We start from the raw sequence: 14,680 nt of genomic DNA on the forward strand, positions 1-14,680 counted from the left end.
ATGGATATATAACCAAATCCTGAAGTCAGGCTACTGAGCACCAGCCAGTCCGAGTCTAAGTACCTCCAGGTGAGACGAGTGGTTAGAACAGGTTAGCTCCTGCCAATGTCACCTGTGCCCTGCTGAATGTTCCCAGTTTCCTGCCCTGTTCTAAGTTCAGACCTGTAGCTGTGCTGAGATGACCCAGACCCAGTGCTGGGCGAGAGTCGTAGCTAAGAGGACCCAACAAGGAGGAGGAAGCCACCAAGGAGATCCTTGCTTAGTCTCTGCCACCAACCAGTGTTGGGACCTCGGTGAAGGAAATCATCTGGGCTGTGGCTTCCACTCTGTAAAACAATGGGCTGCGTGTGCTCGCTGCTGCTGTGTAGATGTAGCTCCAGTGAGGGGAGAGCCTATGTCACAGCTTGGTGCCACACTGGCTATAGCTTCAGGGAATTGCCAAAGTGTCAGGGAGTGGTAAGCACATGAGAGCCAATTGGCACCATAGCCAGCCAAACAGCAGCAGTGCAGCCAAGGACAAGCCAGCTCCATCAACGTGGTCGGGATGCTAAAGTCACCATGGCTGGGCTTCTGCTGGGTGTGAACCACATTTCTTTATGTAAGGCTTGTTACAGCAACATCTTTTCTCGGGTGAGTGATGCCAGGCCCCTGACCACATGGCATTTATGGCCAGTTTTTGTCGAGTTTAAGCTTGAAGTAGAAGCAGGAAGAGTACTCAGCAGCCTTGACACCGCCTGACTCTCCAACTTCATGTTCAGGGAGTAGCTGGAGTTGTCAAAGGTCCTTCCCCACCCCCACATGACAAGAGCCTGTAGGGAGGGTTCTATGCTCAAAGCCATAGGAAGCTGAATGTAGCTTGGCCTGAGAAGCTTAGCTACAGGTCCACACGCCTTTCAGCTGCAGACCTCAACTTGGATTCTGAGCTCTGTCCTCCTCCGTGAGCCACACAGCCCCATCACTGGAAGGAAGGCTGCTGACTTTGCTCTTGGGAATATCAGATGAGAAGGCATGTGTTACAGTTTCAGCCCTGAGTTGAGCACTTCATTAGTGTCCAGTGAACGGACATCTCTTCTCACAATCAAACCCAGCTGTCTTAGTTAGGGTTTAACTGCTGTGAACAGACGCCGTGACCAAGGCAACTCTTATAAGGCTGGCATACAGGTTCAGGGGTTCAGTCCATTATCATCAAGGCAGGAACATGGTAGCATCCAGGCAGGCCTGGTGCAGGAGTTGAGTTCTACATCTTTACCAGAAGGAAGCCAGGAACAGACTGAGCATCCTCAGGCAGCTAGGAGGAGGGTCTCCAAGCCCACCCTACAGTGACACACTTCCTCCCAGAAGGCCACACCTCCTAATAGTGCCACTCCCTGGGCCTAGCATTTGCAAACCATCACATCAGCCTTCAGTACTTAACTGAGGGCTTGATGCTAGCACAGGGCTCGGGGGTGGGCCTGTTGCAAAGGGTCCTAGACAGGGAGGGAATAAAGAAGCCTAATGCTTCTTACAATCTTGTCATCACTTAATCTCACAGGTCCCTGGCAGAAGCATGAGTATCATTGTATCAGCTGCCTGTGGCCTCTGCTCAAAGGCGTCTGGAAGGTCCTGCTCAGGCAGGTCTCCAGCCTGCTGCTCAGACATCCCCTGCTGAGAAGACCTCCATTGTCAGCATGGTGCTCTCGGGGACTTGATCTATTTATTTGTTTGCTTATTAATGTATTTATTTATCTTTTTTTTTTTTTTTTGTGAGACAAGGTTTCTCTGTGTAGAACTGTCCTAGAACTGTAGACCAAGTTGGCTTCAAACTCAGGGATCCACCTGCCTCTGCTTCCCAAGTGCTGGGCACACACCACACAGTGATTTACTTCCTAAGACAGCCCTCTTCGAAATTACAATCCTCTCACCTCCACCTCTCAAGAAGACGATTCCATGGCTGTCCAGAGAGTCATGGGGGTAGGGGAAGCAGTGGGAAGAGGTGAGGCTACAGAGATATGGAAACCCGGTCCTGAAGGGTCCTTGCAGGCCTGCTCCAGAGTCAGACTTTGCTCCTGGGACAGTGGGACACCAAAGAGCAGTTCTGGATAGGGCACCACAGCCTGACACTCACTCCCTTGGGCCGGGTGTGGGGAATGAACATTGCTTTAGATGTTAAGGCTGCTGGGCTCCAGGGGCAAGGGCTTATTGTGTAAGCAGACATGGGAGGTGGAATAGTTCAAACAACACTATTGGAGGCTGGGTCTTGCTGGTCATGCACCGCCTCCTCTCCAGTAGCAGTAGATCCTAGAGGGGAAGTGAAACAAGACAGCTGGGAGCTAAGAGACCTCAGGCAACTCGTGAGAACAGACTCTTGGGAGGCAGCTTTAATGAGAGGAAAAAAGGCTACTTAAACCTTTTGGGGTGAGTAGGGGCTATGGGATTAGGGTACATCCTTGACCAGGACTAGGGTGTTGGGGATACCTCATTAGCATAATTAATTCCAGGTGCTGCTAGATGTGACCTTATAAGGGGAGAGAAAGTTTAACCTAGCTACTAGGCTCAGGTGACTTGGGGGATGGGAGGGAGCTACAGTCCCAGCCTTTCTGAACACACTCTCTGAAGTAAATGTTATGCATCTTCTTTGCCTGATTCCACTTCCCGCCTCTACTGCACTTTGAAGCACAAGCTACTATTCTTCCTCTAAGAATCTGTCTGCCTTCACACACACACACACACACACACACACACACACACACACACACACACACACGCACACACACCACGTGTTCTAAAGTCTTTACTGGATGAAAAAATACACTGAAGAAAAAGGCCGGGTTGGGGATTTAGCTTAGTGGTAGAGCGCTTGCCTACCAAGTGCAAGGCCCTGGGTTCGGTCCCCAGCTCTGAAAAAAAAAGAAAGAAAGAAAGAAAGAAAGAAAGAAAGAAAGAAAGAAAGAAAGAAAGAAAGGAAGGAAGGAAGGAAGGAAGGAAGGAAGAAAGAAAGAAAGAAAGAAAGAAAGAAAGAAAGAAAGAAAGAAAGAGGCCGTGCTCCTCATGATACTGTGGGGCCCCGACACTGACGCTGGAGAATTCCTGTCATAGGTAGTTGCCCACTTCTAGAATCTAGAGACTATGGTGAGGTTGACACCAAAGGGACAGGACACTGGACACCCGGATACCTATCCCTGGCACCCTAGGCATAACTCATACACTCTCTGTGCACTGACAACAGAAACCTAGCTCTCCACCTTGGCTCTCCCCTGCGCTGTGCTCGCTCAACCCTGGCTTTCCCCTATGAGCACCTGTGTTGTCTAGGGCACACCTGGGTTTTCACAGACCCTGGATTCAGTTGCAAATAACAGGAGTCTGAAAATAATTGGCTTAACCAAATTAGCCCAATGGGTTTTCAATTTCCCAGGTGGTCAGACCTGGTGTGGAAGCCTCTTGAGTTCCTGTGGGGGCTGCTCTGTCTATATTTCTGCTCCCCACCCCAAGCACATGCCACAAGGCACATGTTCTCTTGTTCTCGAGACGGTCAACGTACCCTCTGGTGTTTTGTCCTCAGTCTCGGGAAGATGGGAGGGCATGGCACGGCAAATAGAAGCCAGGGCCAAAAGAGCTTCCTCAGAAACCTTTTTATGTGACTTTAATTCACTCTGACAGCAAGAGAGCCAGTGCTTCTGTGAGAGCAAGCAAAACCAGACTTCCGTTAGTCAGCGTGACACAAGTTCCTGAACAGGAGTGGCTCGGTCAGTGGCGCCCTCTGCAAGGCTGATTGACTGATTAGGGGTTCAGTGACTGTGAAAGGCTGGGTAGTGCAGGCCTAGAGCCAGATTATCTCAGGACAGCAGAAGCCCTCTTCATTACCTCTCTCTATACCGCATTTATATCTTTGTGACCATTTGGTAAATCCCTTATATCTACAAACAGAACTGTAGGTTTAGATTTTTCAAAACCTACTTTTAATAAGGGTTCTTAAGTGCTTTAACCTCCCTTCTAGCCCACCACCCACCATAGGGAGTGGAAGAGAAAGGTTAATAGGATACAGGGAGAGTGGACTTGTTTAAAAACATTCCTCGGAGCAAATCCAGTCTGCATTGTCAGGATATCAGCGGTTCGGTTCACAGGAATCAGCCACGGCACCTCGATCCAACGGAAGCTGTGAGGCTCTACTGTTCAGAAGTTCACCGAGGCGATTTTGATCTCCAACTGTCAGGACGCCAGCAGTCCAGTTCAGTAGTGTCCGGATAACAAACACCAATCAGCAGCGGTGGCACAGCCTAGCAGAAACAGCCAGGCCTCCACCGAATCCACACAAGTCAGCAGGGGCTCCTAGGACCAGCAGGGACGTCAGGAGAAGTTCTCTGCTCTACCTCTCTCGAAGAAGTGAAGACCAGCGAAGACACCAGACCAATGAAGCGTTGCAAAGCTAGCCGTGCAAGCCCACTGCCACTGTCTGTTCAGTCCCACTTATATGCCCTCCAAACATCACGTGTCCTCTCTCGGGTCTTGCCTCAACAAAACACATGAGTCTGTATGAGCCAAAACATCCAGAAACTTACACTTCACTCTGCCAATCGGCCCAAGTCTAAGGAAGTGGCAAGAAGCCACCAGAAGTTTTTTTGGTGCATTTTTCTCTCTATGGAGTCACAACAAACAAACAACAGTACAGCATCCCAACGCCATCCAATGCCGCCCACAGTCTGTTGGGTTATGTTTGTATTCCTTCAAAACATGCGTCTTTTCATGTGTCTGCTTTAGCAAGATATCCTTTCACCCGTGTGTCCAGCAAAGTACCAGTTGACACAACTGACTTTCCAAAGAAACCAAAAGTTTCCACTTCACAGAGCACTAATTTCCAGTCAACAAAAAAAGCTAGAGATGCTGTCAGCCAGCTGGCATCTGAGGCCTGGGGCAGAGAATTCCCATGTTCCCCTAATCTACCTACCTGACCAACACATTTTGAAAATGCCTCCACGTATGGCCTCCTTAGTTCTGTTACTATTAAAAGTTCACAAAACTGATTCTTACAAGTAAAGTGTGACCTCTCAGAAATGTGGGTTATGAAAACGGGAACATAGCTTTCTGGGATGTAAGGTTCTTGCCACAATTATATTACTTAAAAACTCCAAAGCATCCAGGCAATGGTGGTTCACTCCTTTGTTCCCAGCACTTGGGAGACAAAGACAGGTATAGTGTGAGTTTGAGGATAGCCTGGCCTACAGAGCAAGTTCCAGAACAGCCAAGGTTATATGGACTATAAGCCCTGTCTTGGGAAAAAAAAACACATACTCTCACACACACAGTCTCTCTCTCTTTCTCTCTCTCTCTCTCTCTCTCTCTCTCTCTCACACACACACACACACACACACACACACACACACACACACACAGAGGTGGGGGGGAGAGGGAGAGAGGGAGAGGGAGAGGGAGAGGGAGAGGGAGAGGGAGAGGGAGAGGGAGAGGGAGAGGGAGAGGGAGAGGGAGAGGGAGAGGGAGAGGGAACTCCAGAGCAGTGAAATAACTAAGGGCCCCATGCTGGTGCCACCAGGGGTGTAGAGAAAAGCACAACCACTCCTGGAAAAACGTTTACTGTGGCTTTTCCTTTTACAGAGGTGTCTATAATAAACCATAGGCAAGGTCTTGCTATGTAGCCCAGGCTAGCCTCTGACTTGCAATCCTCCCATCTCCACCACCTGAAACTAGTTCCCAGGGCTAAAATGCATGAGTCTTCTACAGTGCTGAGTACTGTGCTAGCAATAATTATACACCAGTTCCACAATAATCTTAGGATTAGAAGAAATATATCAAAGAAAGAAAAACCTAAGCAAACATTTACAATAGCATTGGCACCGACCTATTTTTTTTTTTTTTTTTGGTTCTTTTTTTCGGAGCTGGGGACCGAACCCAGGGCCTTGCGCTTCCTAGGTAAGCGCTCTACCACTGTGCTAAATCCCCAGCCCCAACACCGACCTATTTTTAAAGGATTCCTGTAAAGCCAGTTCCCAGGAACCCCCTGCCCATTGAGGCCATGGCTCAGGGGTTTGAGTCTGGGGCCAATTCCCTTGTGTAACCTGGCATTTCGCAAACAGCGGTAGCCTCTACAAGTCTCTTGCCGTGTGAGAGAAATAATAAGTAGACGGACGCTAAGAGGTTGTTTTTTTCCCCCAGTGGAGACACTGCCAAATCTGAGTGTGAGAAAGCTTTCAGGAGGGGTGGGACTCACACACTGCAAAGTAAAACAGGAGGAAAGGAACAGAGCCTGGTCACAGTGTCTGTGGATTTGCAGAAGTCCTGGAAATCGATGTGTGCTAAGGAAAGGAAGCCTGAGCTGCCTGGCTTTCCTGTGCCTCAGTTCCCCTGCCTTTCAAATGACAGCCCTACCGCCTTCTACACAGGGTGACTGAGATGCTACGGTTTGCTGAGCTCCCCGAAAATGTTTTGAAAAAGCATTTTGTCGACGTAAGATATGGTGTGAAAGTTAGCGTTGTCTGGTAGCCTATGAGAAATCAGAGAGGCTTGGGCAAACTGAGCTTATTTTTTTTTTAAAGATTTATTTATTTTATGTATGTGGGTACACTGTCACTATATTTAGACACACCAGAAGAGGGCATTGGATCCCATTACAGATGGTTTATGAGCCACCATGTGGTTGCTGGGAATTGAACTCAGGACCTCTGGAAGAGCAGTCAGTGCTCTTAACCGCTGAGCCATCTCTCCAGCCCCCAAACTGAGCTTATTAAAAACATTGTCTCACCCGTGAAGAGGGGCACGATAAGCTTTCATCTTGTCTCTGTGTTCTGAAAAAAAATCAGCATTTGTCTTGTTACCCAACTATATAAACCCAGGCCTCCCTGGAGACCCCTTTTCCTATTTGTCCCCCACTCATTCCCCCCTCCCCCGAAACTGTGTGTTTTAAAAGTCCACCGTCTATCTGGAGAGGGAGGCCAGGATGAATTGTGTTTGGTTTTAAGGTCAGAATGGAGATAGGCCTACCTAGGTCCTCTGCAGAACTACCTTTACAGAACAGGACCCTCTGGTCCCAGTTAACCCTTGACCCGGGCATCCTGCTCCCCTGAAGATAGGCCTGTGCCAGCCTGCTGAATGGCAGTTGTAGGGGAGCGAAACCCCTGTGGCCTTTATGCCCTGGAGTTCCACTTCTCAGGGTAGGATCTTTCCTCACTCTGTTCCCAAAGCAGCTGCTTCTGCCGTCCCTGCTCTGAAGTGGAGCCTTGTCCTCATTCCAGACCAGGGTCTGGCTGGCTTGTTGTCCTATGGAAGCAGGCACAGTTGGGAGCTCTGTATAAAGGGTTCTACACTGGATACAACTGACTTCAGTTGTCATCTGTCACGGGCTGCCCTCTGACTTGAGGGACATTTGCAACATCCTTGGCCTCTACCCACTAGGTGTCAGTTGGTCCCCTCCCCATGTTGTGACATCCCCTAATGTCCTTAGACATTGCCAACAGTATCACTAGTTGAGGGTAACTAGGGTAAAGCTCCACCCAGGAGATCCTGCTGTCCTGGCTGTCTCTTCACCAGCCGCCACGGAAACACCTTCCTTCCAGGCTCAGAGATTGGCTGGCTATCTGCTCTGTGGGATAGTTGTTGACATTTTGGCCTCTAAATCCCGTTCTGGGCTTGGGATGACTTAGCCATCATGAGTGGGAGGCAAAGCGGAGCGCCATAAGCGCCAATTCTGAGCACAGTCTCTCAGCCTCACAGCAGTAGGTGGCCAAAGGAATGCACCTGCATCCGACTTCAAACTTCCATAGAATCAACTTTGCCACCTCTGAGAAGAGGGTGGGGGCGTGACTGGACGGCAGAGCATACTGCCCCCAGTGGCTGTGTGTGGCTCTGCACCTAAGGCAGCTACTCATTTTGTCCTCCACAACGGCGACTGAGCATGCTCTCAATGGCGCTCATTGCAGACTGCTAAGGACTTTTCTTTCCTTTTTTTTTTTTTTTTTTTTTTTTTAGATAGGAGTCTCATGTAACACACACTAGCCTCCTAAAGAGCTAACTAGGCATGACCTTGAACTTCTGACCCTATATGCTGGGATTATGAATGCGTGTCACCATGCCACACACATTTTCTTTTTCCATTCCCACTCTATGAGGGTTTGATCCCCTGGACAAGCCCTCTCTTCTCTTCATTGGCTTCGTGCTAGCCAAGTCTTGAAGCATTGGAAGCACTGTTTGCTCTACAATTTTTTTTTTAAGATTTATTTGTTTTACTTAGGAGTACACTGTCTCTGTCTTCAGACACACCAGAGGAGGGCATCAGATCCCATTACAGATGGTTGTGAGCCACCATGTGGTTGCTGGGACTTGAACTCAGGACCTCTGGAAAAGCAGCCAGTGCTCTTAACCTCTGAGTCATTTCGCCAGCCCCCCTCTACAATTTTTTTAAAAACCCTCTGAATGAAGAGGCAGCTCCCAGCTCACACTGCCTGACTTATATGGAACCTCAGTTCACCATCATCACAGAGTATCCATCACCACAGGGTATCCATCCCACAGGGTATCCATCACCACAGGGTATCCATCACCACAGAGTATCCGTCACCACAGAGTATCCATCACCAAGGGGATCCATCACCACAGAGTAGGAGTAGCAAAATAAGTCTGTGGAAGAGGTAGGGCTGGGGGCAGGGGCAGGCATTGTTCTTAGAGAATGTATGGATCCAAAGGGGCTGGGGTGGAGATCTGGGCCAGGGGAAAGGCATAATAAAGCAAGCATTGTGTGTGTGTGTGTGTGTGTGTGTGTGTGTGTGTGTGTGTAGAGGTGATCACTAGATCTTGTAGTGCACGAAGAGATGTACAGGAAGTCCTGTCCGTAATTGAAGCTTTGCGAGCTGACAGCAATTGCAATGAATATAATGGGAGGAAGTTTACTTCACTTGATTCAGAAAGCATCACTCAGCTTTATAAAACAAACTTGACATTAGTGGAAAACACACAACGCACATTCGATAAGCCGCAAAGAAAATACAAAACACTAATAACCCTAAGAAAATGTGGAGACACATCAGAAATAAAACAAACAAACAAACAAACAACCATGAAGTCACAGCTTGCTTCCTCTCATGAGGTAGAAGCAGGAATAAGGACTTTCCTTGTGGGCTGTGCTACAGTGAATTGTCTCAACTGGGGGCAGGGGGTAAAGATTGAAGAGCTGGAAAGAATGGCTGGGGCACTCATCGTGGGACAACCAGGAAATGTCCTTGTTTGTTGCTACTTAGCTGCGCACTCCTGCTTTGCAGACTGTGTGATCGAGGCTTGCCTGGCACCTCTCTGGCCCGGGCTTCCGTATCTCCCACACAGGGTGTAAGCACATCTTTGTTAGCCAGGTTAACCATTTGCTAATGTGCATCCCGCAGAGCCTGACGTGTAATGAATGCCTGGCATAATCAATACAAGCAGGATTGATTGTCATAGCGGCATACACAGGAAGTCACCTGAGTGTCCAGAAAGAAAACAGTCAATAAAGCATGTCACAATTATAGAATATTTGTGACCCAATGGTGCAAGAAGTAAGCAAGAGTCTCACAAAAATGAAAGGGACATTGTGCTATGTATTTCTCTAAATGCATGACCTACCTGGGCCACAGAGCAAGTTCAAAGACAGACTGTGTCAAAAGGAAAAAGAAAATAAAAGAAGGTTGCACTTAGAGGAAGAATGCTTGCCTAAGACACATGAGGCACTAGGTTTAACCCAGTCCCTGAAATAAACAGGACCAAAACCATATTGGTGAATACCAAGACTTTATTTTTTTTAAAGGTTTATTTATTTATTTTATGTATGTGAGTACACTGCCATTGTCTTCAGACACACCGGAAGAGGGCATTGGATCCCATGACACATGGTTGTGAGCCACCAGGTGGTTGCTGGGATTTGAACTCAGGACCTCTGGAAGATCAGCCAGTGCCCTTAACCGCTGAGTCATCTCTCCAGCCCATACTGCAACTTTATATTTAGTTATTTATTTGGGTGGATTGTTTGGCTTTGTTTTTATTTTTTTTAAGACAGGGTATCTCTCTTTAGCTCTGACTGGTCAGAAACTCACTATGTAGCCCAGGACGCCCTCCTCCAACTTTGGCAATTGTCTTGCCTTTGTCTTCTAACTTCTGGGCTCATTGCTGTGAACCACCACACTGGTTTTGTTTTCTGCTTGCTTCTCTTTTTGAGGCTCACACAGCAAAGGCTGATCTCAAACTTGCAATGTGGCAGAGGCAGGCCATGAATTCTCCCAAACCACCACAGGACACACAGTCGAACAAAGTTTTAGAGCAGTGTCAGGTTCAAAGCAAAGACAGAGTGGAAAGTACTGTGTTCCCAGGATGCTGTTCCACATGAGCATCCAGGGTCCCCAGGCGGCAAGCACACTGGCTATGACCAGTGGGCCCCTCTGATACTGACCCAGAGCCACGATCTGCAGAGCATTGCCGTTGCATGTTGTGTGGACTTGTAGATAGTAAGATAATACACACCCACCACTGTACACCCTGAGGAACATTTCCATGAGCTCAGAGCCTCCATGCTCTGCCTACCCACCCCTCCTCCCTCTGACTCCTGCCAATCCATCTTCCTGCCTCTCCAAGTGCTGCCTGTTTCTGGAATGTGGAGTCAGGCAGCCTTTCCACAGAGGAACAGACATTCACACACCCTCTTGTGTTCTTTCTTGCTTCGTTGGTCTTGCTGGATCACTAAGGTAGGGATAAAGAGGTGGGAACGTCAGTGTGTGGCGGGTGTGTGTGTGGACCTTATGGTTTTCCTAGGGAGCAAGGTGGCCGGTATGACTGCAGAACATTTGGCTTTCTAAGAGACTGCCAAGCTGTCTGCCAACGTTTTGCATTCCCAGGAAGCTTGAGAGTCCATGCAACTGCAGGTCCCCACCGACGCTGTGTGTCGTCTGGGTTTTGTCTGTTCTGATCAGCACGGTTTCAACGTGCAGCTCCTCATGGTGACAAATCCTTTAAAGTACTTTACCTTATTTTCCCAATCATGTCTGTCACCTCTCAGGACGTTTCCACGGATTACCAGCTATGGCGATGAGTAATGCGGCACTGCAACATCCCTGGGCCAAGACCGAGAAGGAAGAATGGCCTTGACAAAGCTGTCGGCCATCAAGACTATTGCGCACTGGCGCATGGCTGAGCCCTTTAGCACAGGGCACAAAGTAAGGGACGTCCCTGAAGGTGGCGAGTCAAGAAAAGTAGCTGTTGTTATTTAAGGTTTTGTGTTCCTTTATTTACTGGAGGTGGGTGCTGCATGTGTCGCGGCACTGGTGCAGAATTCAGAAGACAGCTTGTAGGCGGTGGTTATGTCCTTCTACCATGCAGGTTCTGGGTGTTGAACTCAGGTCATTATGCTTGGTAGCGAGTATCTTGACCACTGAGCCATCTTGTCAGCCTGTAGCTGTTTATTGTTGTTGTTGTTGTTGTTTTTGTTTGTTTTGTCTTTTGTTTTTTTTTTAAGTGGTTTAGGGTAAGGGAGATAGCTCAGTGGATAGAGCTCTTGCCACACAAGCTTGACAGATTCCTGGCACCTACATAAATGCCAGGTAGATATGGCAACCCACTTGCCATGCAACACTCTGAAGGTGGAGAAGGGGCATTTCAGAGGCAATCCTAGTTGAATGAGTGATCGGCTCTGCCTCAGTATACAGAGAGAGGACAGCAGAGGAGGAAGACACGATCTGGCTTCCACACAAACCTTCACACATACATGTGCATCTGCACACACCTGCTTGCTAAAACATGTGCAAATATGTATGCATACACACATGTGTTTGTGTGTCACACATACATGCATGTATGTGTGTATGTATGTATGTATTGTATTGTATGTATACAGGTTTTGCCTGTAGTCACAGACTGAAGCAGAAGACTCACCTTGAGTTTGAGGCTAGCCAGAGTTACATAGTAAGGCCCTCCCTCTCTCAAAAAGAGTCATTTTTTTTTAAAAAAGAGAAAAAGGTTTAAAATTAAGTCCAATCAAATAAGTCAAAGCAAACAAAAATCCACTTGCTCTTGATTTTTTTTCTCCATTGCAAAATTTTAATTGAATTTTATCTCCTTTATAATTATTGTGGTGTGTGTGTGTGTGTGTGTGTGTGTGTGTGTGTGTGTGTATGCTTGAATGTGCCACAACACCAAACCAGAAGTCAGAGGAGAGCTTTCAGGAGTCTCTCTCCTTCTAGCATGGGATTCCCTCCTTTCCGGTCAATGGCCCCTGCCCACGTAGGCCGGCTGTACATTCAAAAAACAGCCCTGATTCCTTATCCTTCTGCTTCCGCTTTCCAAGAACTAGGATCACAGATGTCCCCTGCTGTGCCCAGCTTGACAGTCCGATGTCTATCCTCTGAGCTACAACCCCCGTGCAGACACAGAAGGAACCGGAAAGTGTTTGTGATCTAAGTCTGAGTGAAGTCCCAGCCCTCCCTGGTGCCCGCGCCCTCGCTGAGGCTGAGCTGCCCACCATCCAGCCAATATTACAGCTGCACAGGGAGTCAAAGGATGTCCTGGCCCGGAAAAATTGACCTGGTTTAAATATTGGCAGGAGCGCGCTGGGATCTCACTAAGGTTGCCTTCCCTTGAATTACCCATGACCTGGCAGGTGGTAAAGGTCTAGGGAGTGCTTTGTGTGGCTTCCGTGCACGTAGCAGGCAGGACCAATATTTGCTCTCTGATGCCGAAAGAGAGGCGCTGCTGAGGCTTTTTGATGCTGCTCAGTCAGTGCCTGCTGGGAAATACGCACAAGAAGGTTCTGGGCTCTGGGCCCCGGCGAACACCCCACTGGCTGAAGTTTGGATGCTCTGGGTTCCTTTCCGGAAACACAAAAACCCCAAGAGAGCAGTTGAGGGACAGCACTGGCTTTGTAACTGGGCACTGCAGCCAGATCACAGAGGTAGCGGCCACTTGAAAGGCTTCGAGAACAAAATCAATACAGGCCTGACTAGCCAAGATCTCACAACAGCTTCAGCTGTTTGTTGGCTCTGACATGGAAATAGTGCAAGCCGGGGCTCCAGCTGCCCCTGGGGGATGGGCCAGCTGTTGGTAGCCCCTCAGCGGAGCCCCAAGAATAGGATCTTATCTCTCCGACTGAGCTCAATGGCCTGAAGAGGTCTTATCTCTCAGACAGAGGTCAACAGCCCAGAGAGGAACTAATAGAAAAGCACAGCTACCCAGGGTAGCTTCCTCCTCTGCTGGTAAAATGTCACACGTGTGCATACGCAGTTACTGATCTCTGCGACCCAAGAGGGGAAGGTCATGTGACCTACCCAAGGTCACCCACCTGGTAAAGTCAAAAGCCAGATTCCAACACACACACACCCCCTAGAAGCCCAGTCACTTTCCACATCGACACACCGCCCACTCTATGGAGCATTGAGTTACAGTGTCACGGTCACGTAAGCACATCCTAGGGTCCCAAAGTACAGACTTAAAACATTTTGCTATTGAGGCACGCGACACTGACTTGGAATTCCCAACTACTTGAGAAGCTGAGGCAGGAGCATTTTAAAGGTTTAAGGCCTCCCTGAGCAATTCAGTGAGACCCTATCTCAAAGTAGAAATGAGAAAACGGATATGGGGACAGTTTAGCTGGCAGAGTACTTGCCTAGCATGTGTGAGACCTTTAGTTCACTACCAGTGCTGCAAACTATAAAATATGGTAATTGTTTTATTGATCAAATTTCCTTTCTCACCTTGGAAAACTGCCATTGTCTCTGTGTCCTGGCTACAGTCCCCATGAAGCCTTCCCACAAAGGCTTCTTGGGCTTCCCAACGATCCATTGAGATCGTCTGAGACCCTCAAGTCTGGTGGGGGAGTTTGCCCCTCACTCCCTCTAGAAGAATGACCATGCTTCCTAGGGAGAACCTAATAAGACATGGAGACAGGTACCTGGTGAAGAAGCTTTCCCCTTCACGGTTGCCACCTGAATGAGAGCCAGTCGAATAGCTTCTGAGACCCTGGTCTCAGGGATAGCAGGATGGTTGTGTGTCTTTGAAAATAGAGGGCTGGTTTTAAATTCCTTGGCATCGTACACTGCTAATGAAACTGTTCTTCTCCATGCTCTTGAAGATTGTAGAAAAGGGGCAGCCACAGATCCATAATATAACCTCATTTCTGGGGAAATAGAATACATGTATTCATTCATGTGTTGTGTTAGGAAATAGCCTGAAGGAGCACTCCACACTCCGGCAGGGAGCTCCAAGGTAGCTCAAAGCCAGAGCTGCACCCTTGTAAAAACCTTCACACCTTTACCACTCCCCCATACACTATTTAATGTTTCTGTAACAGTGTGAACTGATTTTACGCGTCTTTATTTGCACAGAGTAAAGTTCGGTCTCTTTGGCGTCTGGCTCTGCAAGTTCTGACAAATGTGTAAATAGACTGTGTGCCCACCACCAAATCAGGAGGAAGACACGTCCAGCCAGCTGTCTTGTCTTGCTTACTTGTATTTCATTTTCCCAGAGACAAGACTATAGTATTCCTACGGATCTGCAATTGCTCCTTTCTTTCTTTCTTTCTTTTTTTTTTTTGGTTCTTTTTTTTTTTTTTTTTTTTGGAGCTGGGGACCGAACCCAGGACCTTGCGCTTCCTAGGCAAGCGCTCTGCCACTGAGCCAAATCCCCAGCCCCGCTCCTTTCTGTTACTATGAAGAGACGCCATGTCCAAGGCAACGTATAAAGTAAAGTG

The 14,680-nt window shown here is 48.3% G+C and overlaps 1 long non-coding RNA gene across 1 annotated transcript in view; it reads right to left on the reverse strand.

Annotated features, from left to right (window-relative positions):
- Positions 1 to 2,754: 2,754 nt before the first annotated feature.
- Positions 2,755 to 14,680, reverse strand: part of LOC103693208 (uncharacterized) — a 75,733-nt gene continuing 63,807 nt past the window's right edge. Inside the window, exon 5 of the long non-coding RNA XR_015637586.1 lies at positions 2,755 to 4,481. This is a non-coding gene — a long non-coding RNA (uncharacterized LOC103693208). The remainder of the gene's footprint in view (positions 4,482 to 14,680) is intronic.

Source organism: Rattus norvegicus, chromosome 14 (assembly GCF_021556685.1).
Source record: "Rattus norvegicus strain SHRSP/BbbUtx chromosome 14, alternate assembly SHRSP_T2T, whole genome shotgun sequence".
NCBI lineage: Eukaryota > Metazoa > Chordata > Mammalia > Rodentia > Muridae > Rattus > Rattus norvegicus.